This window comes from Castor canadensis, chromosome 9 (assembly GCF_047511655.1).
Source record: "Castor canadensis chromosome 9, mCasCan1.hap1v2, whole genome shotgun sequence".
Lineage (NCBI taxonomy): Eukaryota > Metazoa > Chordata > Mammalia > Rodentia > Castoridae > Castor > Castor canadensis.
Window position 1 is genome coordinate 150,999,855 of NC_133394.1, and position 11,764 is coordinate 151,011,618.

Consider the following 11,764-nt stretch of genomic DNA (forward strand, 5'->3'; position numbering starts at 1 on the left):
GGAGCGTGGCTCAAGTGGTAGAACACCTGCCTAGTAAGTGCAAGGCCCTGAGTTCAAACCCTGGCACCACCAGAAAACAAAGGAAAAGGTTGGGGAATGTTTATGGCCCCAAAACCACACTGTTGAGCTTAAATCAACACTTTATTCCATATATTAGCATAAAGTTAAGCATCTGTCGATGTGTTTGCTAAATAGCAGAGAGCCCTCCTTTACGGGGAATCTATTTCCAACAAGTCCCAAGGACTGTTGAACTTGAGACTAGACCGTGTGGCTGACGGAGCTCGTGGTTACTAAAACCCTCGTAGAAAAGGTTTGCAGTGTTAGTAGAGTCAAACTCTCCAGCCTTGCCCGATGAGATTGGTTTGACCTCTGCCCTGGATGGGGCTGAACTCACTGAGCTGGCATTGCTGTGTTTCACCTGAGCCCCAGAACAGTGTAATTCCTAACACGGCCAAAGATGTCATTCTTCCTACAAAATATCTGCTCACAAGTGCACACTAATGCAGTCTGTGAGTCCTTGCAGAACCATGACAGCCCCATGTCTGTCCTGGGAGGTAGAGAACCAAGGGCCACCGTGGTACAGCCCTACCCACTTGAAAGTCTCACCTAGGCCTCCAGTGCCCTCCACAGTGGTGTGTGACTGCAGCCCCCACATCCCAGGGTGGTGGGAGGCCCAAAGGAGACAATGTCCTCTAAAGGCCTGGGGGCCATAGGAGGAGCTCAGGCTGTGACACTTTTGCTCTCATCCAACCAAGCAGGGAAGCCCAGCTCATGCCCAAGACAGCATCACTGAGCCTGTTTTCCAAAGACCAAATTCTCCCTCTGGGGACGCAGGCTTTCCCTACTGAGGAAATGGGGGGCCAGAAGGGCACAGAGCACCTCTAGAGGGGTATCCAAAACTATACCTTGTTGGAAGAGCTCCCAGCACTGTCATCTTGCTGTGGGCTGGGGGGAAAGAAGACCCAGAACCTTCTTGTGTAATCTTAGCTGCTGCCAGCGGGAAGATGGCCAAGAGGCCTCTGGACACAGGGGCTCAACCCCATGGGCTCATGGGAGAGGGGAAGGAGTTCCGGAAGACCCAGGTGGTCACATGGAACACAAGCCGATGATACTGGGGAGAGCCCTGGGTAAGAAGACAAAGCCTTTGTCCTTCTGCTCAGCCCCCCCTCACTCCCCACTCAGGACTAGGACACCCAGCTGCTTGCTGAACCATGAGTAAGAAAGCCACATGGGAATCCCATCCCCACTCTTAGCGGAGCAGGTCTGTTCTCTATGACAGACGTGGGACTTGTAAATCTTAGCCCTGACTCCCTGGGGCCCCTCAGCTGCCACAGTTGGGAGGATATACCCTGAATGGAAAACCGTCAAATCCCCAGAGTGGATCACCCCCAAAGATGTGGGGGAGGAAGCCCACTGTCCCCCCACTGGCCATCCTCACCCTGGCCCATCAGTTTCCAAAGGCAAAGAAGCAGACCCAGGGAGAGGCACTGGTCCAAGGCCAACACAGCAGAACAGGAAGACGACAGGAGCCTGGTTCTGATGGCGTCGTGGACCCATGCCACCACCCTGGGCTGCAGACAGCCAGCATTCTGTGCTCAAGATGTTTTACAACGCTCTTCACACTCCACTCCCAAGGTCCACATGGTCCTTTTTCTCTTCCCTGCAGTCGGATGCTTCCCTAGATGGGCCACGCTTTTTTGCATACCAAGATAAGAATCGAGATGTGTGAAAAACTTCTCAACACCCTCAAATACCTGGCAGAAAAAATTTAAAGAAGGAAGGATTTATTTTGACTCACAGTTTCAGAGGGTTCGGTCCAGGTTCAGCGGGCTCCATTGCTTTCCTGGGTGAGACAGAGCGTCATGAGCAGAACGTGTGACAGAGGGTGCGTCCCTTGTGGTGGCCAGGAAGCAGAGAAGAAGGGACAAGGGACAAGGTATCTTTCCAGGGATCCTCCCCCGCAGAGACCTACTTCCTCCAACTAGGCCCCGCCTCCCAACAAGGGCATCTTATTATGAGTCCACGCCGGGACTAATCCATTGATCAGGTCAGAGCCCTCAAGATTGAGTCACTTTACAAAATCCCCAACTGGTCACCAAGCCCCCAACACACACGCCTTCTGGGAACAGCTCAGATCCAAGTCATATGTGAGAAAGTCTTTCCCTTGAAATAAAAGCCATGGAGCCATGGATCTGTTAGAGCTGTCACCCTGCAACTAAAAAAACTCGTGTGCTATGAAAGATATGAACAGTGACCACTGTGTGCCTGACTCTGCAGGGTACTAGTTTGTGCCTTCCGATCAGATGTGACTGTTCACAGCATTTCCTTTCTCTCAAAAGCAAACAGAACTGTCCTGGTCTGGCGCTGATCCAAGCAATGTGGATGAATCCCGAGACATCCGGACTAAAAGAAGCCAGACCCAAAACAGTCCACACTGGATGATTCTATTTATTTGGAGTTCTAGAACAGGCAAAATTAATTTGTAGCCATGGAAAGCAGACATGAAGCTGTCTGGGGCTGAGGGGTGGATGACAAAGGGGCCCATGGGAAATGTGGGGAGGTAATGACTAAGTTTTTCATCTTGATTATGGGACTGGTTTTGCCAGTGGACTGCCCACATATACATTTGTGAAAATTCATAGGACCATTTGTTTAAAATGATGCATATTGTACATAAATTATAACTCACTGAAGTTGATTTAAAAAAAAAAAAACACTGAGCAGCAGACACCAATTTCTCTGTACATACTGAAAAGGAGCAAATTCACCCAACTGCCCCAAAACAAATAAATGCTGCAGTTGTAAAACTCTGCCCTACAAGGGTTTTTAAACGGTTTTGGATGATTTCCTGAGGATGAGTCCCCAAAGTACAAATGCAGCAGGGAGGACAAGAATCCTTCCAGTTCCTGCTACCTAAAGTCACAAAGAGTCCCAAAGAAGTGACTCCCACAGCCTGGGGCTCTCCTGGGCTGACAGTCACCAGGACATACATTGTTAATCAAAGAACAGAGCATATGTCTTAAAATGTCAGGGTTATTTGCCTCCAGCAGTGCATTTAGGGAAAGCTCCCCTGTTTTAAAGGAATTTGTTGATAATTCAGTTCAGAAAGCTCTGTTGATGTGCCAGTATAACGACCCATACTGGAGTGACAGCAAAATGACAGAATCACAGAGGCAGCGTAGCTCAAAGCCACCATGTTAATTTGCCTCCACTCACAAGGTGCTTTACAGGACAAGTGTGTATGAAATTAAATGTGAGGTGCACAGTTCTTGACAGACCAGACATGCCAGGAAACTAGCCACGAATATTACAGCCCAAGTCTTAAGGATAATAAGGTCAGGCTTGCTTCTGTTACATGGGTTTGTTTCCACCATACTCATGAGACTCCAGGCAGAGAGTGAGGCTCCACAGAAGAGGCTGTGGGCTGGGGCTGGATGCCTGGTTCTCGCCCCAGTTGGACACCCACTCACTCAGCAGTTTGGGGACAGTGGCTGTAACTCCCTGCCCTGGTTCTCTCATGCAATCTGTGAGCTTTCAGAAGTTTGCCAGCTGGGGTGGCCAGGGCTAGTGATCTCATTCTTTGGGGCCTCAGTTTCTCCATTTGTAAACTGTACACAATGACCCAGGCATGCTCTTTCCTCTAGGGAATCATCATATGGATACAAATGGGATACTGGTGTCCAAATCCAAGTCACTGACCTAATACCCACCGTGACTGAGTTCCAAAGGGTTGCAGTGAGCAGAGAGGCAAAAAGTTGTAAAGACAGATGCTCCAGCCCCATAGGTCCCCTGCAGTAGGTGTCTCCACACAGGCCTGAAGAGGTGGGGGGATTGGACCTCCAGCCTCAAGCACAGAATCAACTAAACCAGAAGGCTCCAGAATGATAATAGCAGCTGTCTCTGACTTAGAACCCACTAAGTACATCTGACACAGTATCCAAAGCCTTGTAGACACATCCACAGAAACTCTACAAGGTTGGGTCATGGTAAGAATTTTGCAGAAGGGGAAATGTGAAGAGTGGATGCACACACCCAGTGTCAACAGGGGTCACAGGCGAGGCAGGCTGGCAGGGCATCGAATATCCTGACCACACACCCTGTGGGGAATGCTCTGGAGGACTCTTGACACCTAGCGTGGGCTCACGAAGCACTGGCAGCAGACCTGGAAAGAGAAATGACAGTGCTGTGAGGTCACTAAAATCAGCACCATCTCATCAATGCTCACAGTAACTCCCCAAAGGAGGTGTGGTTGTCATCCCCATCTTACAGGTGAGAAAAGCAAGGCTCAGAGAGGGAACAAGACTAGCCCAGAGCCAGACAACTGGTGAGTGGCATTTTCTAACCAAGCCTTCCGAGGCCTGCACCCTTCACTAAGCTTCCCTTTCCCACCTCAAGGGCACAAGGCTTGCGGACTACAGATGCTTGGGAAGTTAAGGTTTAGTGTTTACTGGGCCTAAATGTGTTTCAAGGGAAAGAAAACAGGCTGAACACCCCCCACCATGCACACACACACACACACACACACAAAGCTCATCCACCCCTAACGTGCTCCACAGGCGTTCAGAATTTCAGCACCAAGAACAGCGGCCGCCTAGCTCATTGTGACCTCTAGTGGCCCTTCTGAGGAAGAGCAGGACGGGAAGGATGAGGCTCTTCAAGCTGGTCACCCCAGTCTCCTGGGAAAAGGATGGGGCTAAAAGTGGGGAAGAGAAAAGGAAAACAGATGGAAGAAGAGGAATGCAAATGGTCCCTAACCACAGGCACAGAGGCCTACTGCTCCCAACAGCTCACGCTCACTGAAAAGTCTGGCAAAGGGCCTGGGGTGGAGGATATGGGGACATTGTGCAGCCCAGACTTGCCTTATGAAAGCCCTGTTATCTCAAAACATGCCACCGCTTACAGGTGATAATGCTCGAGACATTGCCACACTTGCCTCACCTCTCCCTTTTCCTCTTGCCTATTTCTTGTCCCTGCAGATCTTAAAGTAAAATGCACCTCTAAAAATACGGACTCTTCTAATGCAAGCACAGTGTGGTTGTCACACCTGACAAAGCAGCAGTGGTGCTGGGAGTCATCCACTATGTCCTTTCTCTAACAGTCCTGAATGTTAACGGGACCTGAGAGGAAGGGTGGAGAGGATAGGGAGGGTAGAGATTCTATGGAGAGCTCAGCCTCTGCTCCCTCCAGACACTGGTGTCCACAGCGGGATGTGCTGGGGAGTCCAAGTCAGCAATCCAAAATATTCCTGCCAAGAATGACAGACCTGAGCCTGAGGTGACGAAACCCAGCAGACTCCAGATTTCAGAAAATAGAGGGGCTCGAGAGAGGTGCCCACCCACACCGCAAGAAAGCTGCATCCAGAAGGCAGGGCATCCTGCGGGCAAAGGTCTCCATTTCTGCAGTGGATCACAGTACGTGTGCAGGGATTGTCTTTTCAGCCATGGAGCTGAAACTGATTATAGCCATGTGCTGAAACAAAAGCAGTGGGCACAGCTCGCACTTCATAGAATTCACTCAAAATGGATCGCAATCCTAAATGTAAAGGTTAAAGCTGCAAGACTTTCGAGTATCAGATAAACTGGGCGTGGTGTTGCACACCAGCCACGTGCAAAGCCTAAATAGGAGGACTGTGGTCTAGGTCGGCCCCGAACAAAAACACTAGACCCTATTCGAAAAATAGCTAAAGCAAAAAGACTGGTGGATGGCTCAAGTGATAGAGTATATGCCTAGCAGGTACAAGGCCCTGAGTTCAAAACTCCAGTATCACCAAAAAAAAAAAGGCTCAGATAAGCACATAAAAAGATGGTTAGCATTTTAAGCCATCAGGTAAATGCTAATTAGAATCACAGCAGGAACCATCACAGCTAGGGGGTGGCTAGTGAGGCTGTGTGACTTGGGGTGACCCCTTGTCATCTCTACTGGGACAGTAGGAGTCCCCCTTCTACACTGGGGCTCATTGGAATCAAGATCCAAGCTTTAAGACTGACCTACTTTCCCAGGCAGAGTGTGGCATGCAGTAGGTGCTTACTAAGTGGTGGTGGTCATTGTTCTTCCCTGGCAATCCTCCTGGGGTGGTAGCTGCAATGTGCGTATTTCTGAAGTCGTGGATCCAGCGGTGTCTAGCAGGGCAGCACACTCAAGAGACATCAAAGAGGAGAATTTTTTAAAGGTGACAAAACCATCCCTCACCTGGTGCCAGTAAAGAACGGCACCACCACCATGACACTCTATTTTTAACCTGCCACCTTGTCACTACAACATGAGTGCATGAGGTCACTCACAGGCCTGGGCTCCAGTGTCAGGTGTCACCCTCTGCCTGTGTGACTTTGGGCAAGCTGCTCCACCTCCTGGATTCTCATTGTCCCCAGTTAAAATGAGACTGACAACCCACCTTCATCACCCCCAGGTTCCTTCCACTCCCTTCACCATGGCCACCTGCTGGCCCCAGCAAGGCGATAAGCTCCCCTGACTCCTTGCTAGTTCCACCCATCCCCCCAGAGCTCTCAGTCTCTCAGGTGGGCACATGAGGCCCCTTCTAGCCCCTCCTCCTACTCATTCCTCTTAGAAGCCTCACCCCAGCTGCCCAGAACTCATGCCCTCTGCCAAACATGACAGGAACTCCTGTGACTGCAACCAAAAGCAGGGCTGGTCCCTCTGCTCGGAATTCCGTACCCTGATCCATCTCTACCCAGCTTCGTGTTTCTACTCTGAAAAAATGTTTCCGAGCCCTGGGCAGAACTGGTTGCTTCTCACTCCCAGCCAGAGGATCGGGGCAGCCAGTCTGCAGAATTTCCTCCAAGGACAGTTCTGGCCTCTCTCCACCAGGAGACTAGCACACTGGCCCTCCTCGCCTCCCACTGGGTAAGCAGGAGGCTATCCAGTTGGGTTTCCCAAGTTCAAAGCCCAGCTTTCCCACATAAAAGCTGACCAGCCCAGGGAAGCCTTTATCCCTTTTTGTGCCTCACTTTTACCAGTGAGCAAAGCAGGAATAAGAGATGTGCCTGGCTCCCTGCGCAAAATCTGACTGATCCCTGGGAGGTACTCAGAGAATGGGGGCACTTCGTAAATGTGCATACAAGTTCCATGTTATGTGTTCCATGTTTCATGCCCCACCTGTGCTCTTGGTCACGGCACAGACCCTGAGGCAGGGGCCCCGCTCATGTCTATAGAAAAAGCGTCAGGCATATGGCACAGAGAGCAAGTCCAATGGGACCCCGTGAAGCCCCTGCTGGAGAGAAGGAAACAAAACCATACGAAGGTAAGAAGTGTTGTGGTGGTTTTTAAACATAGCCACAAGTCCTCTGATACACACATACACATACACACACACACACACACACACTCAAGAAATGGGGTCAACGCTCCTCCCTCTGGTCTGCTGGGGTCATGACACCTCCCCCCAGTCAAGAGTCCAGCAGAGGTGTGGTTCTGAGACATCCAAGACTGGGTCACCAAAGGCCACTTTGTTCACTGGACATCCCACTATGGGCCCTGAGCACCGGAAGGGTTCCCACCACCCTGGACTGCCGTGTCAAAAACCACCAAGCAGCCTCGACAATGTGGTGTCCGTCACAGACCCTCTGATCTGCTGCCACACGAAGCCATGAGAGCAAGCCAATGCTGGCTTCCGGCTGTGCGTCCCAGGTAGCCCATCAGGCTGCCCATGACAGTGGGGCCAGGAGATGACATGGAGGGACTTTGGGAGTGGGAGAAAAAGATGATGTGAGGATGAGGCAGCTGGCAGCAAAGGACCCAGCAAAGACTACAGGGGCTCAGCGTGTGTTTCTCATCTGGACCTACAGAGTCACTTTCCAAAAGCCGAGACCTGCGCCATGGTTCCAAATGAAGGGATCGTTCCCAATCACCTGTTCTGTGACAATCCGCTGCTGCCTGTAGTTTTCTCTTGATTCTCATTGCATGTTGCTGGGGCTTCCATAACAGATTTCCATAAATGTAGTGGCTTAAATGACAGAAACGTCTCACCGTACAGTCAGAAGTCTGAAATCAGCTGCACTAACACCGAGGTGTGGGCTGGGCAGGGTGCTCCTCGGGCTCGAGGTGAAAAGGCTGTCCTGTCTTCCAGTTCCTAAAGGCACCCTCTGCCTTCCTGGGCTCTTGTCCCCTCCCTCTGTCTTCAATGCCAGCAAGTGCAAGTTGAGCATTTTTCATTACTCTTCTCCCCTCTGTCACTTATAAAGACTCTATGGTCACACTGGGCCCAAAAGGTGATGCAAGGTGGATTTTCCCAGCTGAAGGTCAGCTGATGAGCGAACTCCATTCCACCTCAGACTTTACATCCCCCTTGCAGGTAGCCTGACAATCACAGGCTCTATGGACTAGGATATAGACATGGCTGGATCCAACTGCCCACCACAAGGACACTGCTCAAGTCCCCTTTGCCCACTGCCTGTTGACTTAGGCCACATGTCCCCTCTCCTCCTCTTTCTGTCCCTCTCTCCCCTGCTTGTGTCTTCACATTTCCTTCAACACTGCGTCCCTCCTGCCAACCTTCTAAAGGACCCTCAAATGACATTGGGCCCACCAGATAATCAGGACACTCTCCCCATCTCAAGATCCTTAACTTCATCACATCGGCAAAGTCCTTCTGCCATGTGAGGTCACACTGTCACACAAGCTGGGGGACAACTCCGAGGAGCCATTGTTCTCCGTGCCACACTTAGCAACACCCTGTGAACACGGACTTCATTGTCCTTATTTGACCCTGAGGCTCAGAGAAGTGCAATTTGCACAGGGAAGACCCAGTCTCAGGGTGTCAATACTCATTACCCAGGTCCACTACCCTCCCGATTTGTTGGCATCTCTCTGGAGGCAGAATTCCGCCACTTAGCAAATGGCTCCACCTACAGAGGTGAGGGCAGGGGGTTTAGGGAACCAATGAAGCGTGGTAGGGCTCCCAGAGTCTAGCAAAGACAGCAGGCCATGACCCCCTGAAGCTGAAGGGGTGACAGCAGGAAATGGATGGAACACAGGGGAACAGGAACTATTCTCCAATGACAGAGGGCCATTGGTGTGTGACCATGAAGGACACAGCCGCTCCAGAATGCTGGCACCAAAGCAGGAAGATGGGCGGGGGATATTTGTACTTCTCCCTCCAGCCTCCAGCTGTGCCTCTCACTGGCCAAACTCAACAGGAAGCCAGCAGTCAGGGAGCCCAGGTGATGCAGAGGAGGCTGAAAAGGACCTAGGGGTTAAATAGAGAGGCTCCAACACAGTCCACCCCTTGGCTGTTCAGAGAGAAACTCTCACCTCAACACAATGAAAACACAAAGTCCTATCTGCTTCATCTTGGATGGAGACACCACCCAAGCCAGACTGCTGCCTGGAACCCAGGCCCTGGCATTGTCCACCACCAGTGCTGGTCATCATGCAAGATGGCGAGAAAAGATGGCAGAGGGGTGGGGATTAAACTAGCTTTAAACTCTTCTTCCTCACCCACACCTTTCTTCCTCCATACATAACCAGCACCTGGTTCTCTGCCGGATGAAATGACCCAAACTTTAACTGATGGTGGACCTGGATCTGTTATGGTCCTGTCCATATTAGCTGGCTGCCATTTTCAATGGACCTTTTATATGATTATTAATACTAATATATGTGTCAGTACTAACAAGCACCCCAGGGGTTCCTCTGAGTCCAGGCAGGATCAAGCAATGCCCCAATTTCCCTCTGGTAGTTGGGCTCAATCTCACTCTCATCACACTGTCCCTTTCTCTGCCAGCAGTTCATCAACAAGTGGGCCCCAAATGGCCTCAGCCCAATTTCTAATTTTCCCTCCTTCAGCCAGAAAGAAACCCCTGAGCCTGGCAGACAACGAGGCGAGAAGCTACCTGCAATGGCTGCTCCACCACCTCTCAGGAGCAACCCACTGTCCATTCCTGAAGGGCGGTGTTCCTGGGCTGTCACTCACAGGCCAGAGTTTGTCCAGGCAGGAGCAGCATCAGGCAGACCCAGATGAGGCTGAACCAGAACCCTGAGATGACTAACTCAGTTCCCGGCATCTGTCTTAACTCTGGCTGGTGCCATGCCCTGTACCACGGCCTCCAGCTGATACGAGAGATTGGTGCAGGGCTAAAGTCTCCACTCAACCTTTCTGGCTTAAGCATTACAGCGTTTCAGCTGGAAAAAGTGTCAGGATTTAGGGTTCTTTGTCTCACTAAGCCAAAGAACACACTTCCTAGACCAAGTTAGGAAAGTTTATCAGGCAGAGGAATGAAAATAAAAGCTCCTGCAGAAACACAGGGGTCCCAAGTGCATTGCCAGTTTAGTAGTGGGGCCTAGGGGTTTTTACCCACCTAGTTCTGGGCATGGCTCAATTTACATGTTAATTAGGTAATGAAGAATGCTTTGCTCATTGGCTGATTGCCAACACGGCCAGCACAGATTGCAGAGCTACACTCACCCTATTAGCATCAAGGGCAACCAGCAGTTCCTGCCCTTCCTCCTCCTCCTTAAGGTCACCAAGAAAACAAGATGGTTTTTCTCTGCGATTGAAACATTTTGTGCAACTTTCTGCGCCAGCTGAAGCAGTAACAGCTAAGCAGTTACTGGGGCTGCTTCTCAGTGGAATTTTCCAGGCTCCCCCCCACCCCCAAGCTATTTGCCTGCTCTTGGCTATCTAACTATTCTACCTATCCACCCACAGGTAACTCAAGCGCACCTGTTCTCCAGGTGCGCTGCAGAGCCTCAGAACAGGGAGAGCTTTGCCCAGGTTCACACAGCAGCCCAGTCCTGTCGGCTGCCTCCTGGCCTCCAGTGCTGGCTCGGGAGTTCCTGGGTGTTTCTAAGTGCAGCAGAGCCACGCCAGGCCTGGGGTCTCTAGTCCTGCTTCTGGCCAGCATAGCCACCTCTTGGCCTATTGCATTATTTCCTCCCCCAAGGGCTCTGTCCCATCCCAGGACCAGGAGTGGGGGTGCTGGGCAGCGTGGTGGGCAGCAGGGGCCTGGTAGAGAGGGCGGGGCAGGGCCAGACATGTGGGGACCCCGGCAACCACCCCTTCATTCCATCTGGGACCCATTTGGGTCCCCAAGGACCTAAGGACCAGGGATGCTCTCCACTCCAAGGTCCAGGGGAGGTCAGGATGTCCTGCAGAGAAAGGGCAGGGCCTGTAAGAGCCAGTGCCAATGAGGGAGGTGAGAGGGTGCCCCCAGGGGCGAGCCTGAGGCATGGGTGGCAGACTGACTCTGGGGGTCCCAGTGCCTCATCCTGAGTGAGGACAATCCCCCCACCCCCCCCCAAGACTGAGATGCCTAAGAGGAGGTTCAGGGCAGACACAGAGCAGCAATGACTCCCCCTACCTGCAAGAAGGGAGGGGAGAAGGGCAGCCAGGGGGCGTGGGAAGGACAGAAGGAAGAGCTAGTGGCAGGCCCCACCTCCTCACCCCTGGCCCTCCCTCCAGACCTGCAGCCCCATTCTGTATCCTGAGCCAGTTCTGGTCCCTTCTCACTGAACCAATCACTCTCCCATCACTATTTCCTCTGCCCTGGCTGCCCCTGATCACCCTCTTCCTTGCTGACCTTGGAGACCCAGTTTCTTACCCACTTCTCCCAGGAAGGCCTCCAGGGATTTCCCAGAGGTCCTCGAAGCTCCTGGGCAGCTTGTTCTCTTCAGAGTCCTCTGCACCCTGGGGCAGCACCTCCCCATTCCTCCCTTCCCAGCTCAGAGCTTGGCACTGTAAGGAGAGTAATGACAGAGGTGACTCCATTTTGGATGGGGGAGACACTTTACAAGCAGACATGTAAAGAGG

At 51.8% G+C, this 11,764-nt stretch overlaps 1 long non-coding RNA gene across 1 annotated transcript; it reads right to left on the bottom strand.

The window, feature by feature from the left end:
• Positions 1–2,708: 2,708 nt before the first annotated feature.
• Positions 2,709–11,764, bottom strand: LOC141410787 (uncharacterized). The gene is made up of 3 exons (XR_012435571.1): positions 11,556–11,764; positions 6,029–6,135; positions 2,709–4,162 (listed from the first exon to the last, which is right to left on the bottom strand). It is a non-coding gene; the product is annotated as an uncharacterized lncRNA (long non-coding RNA).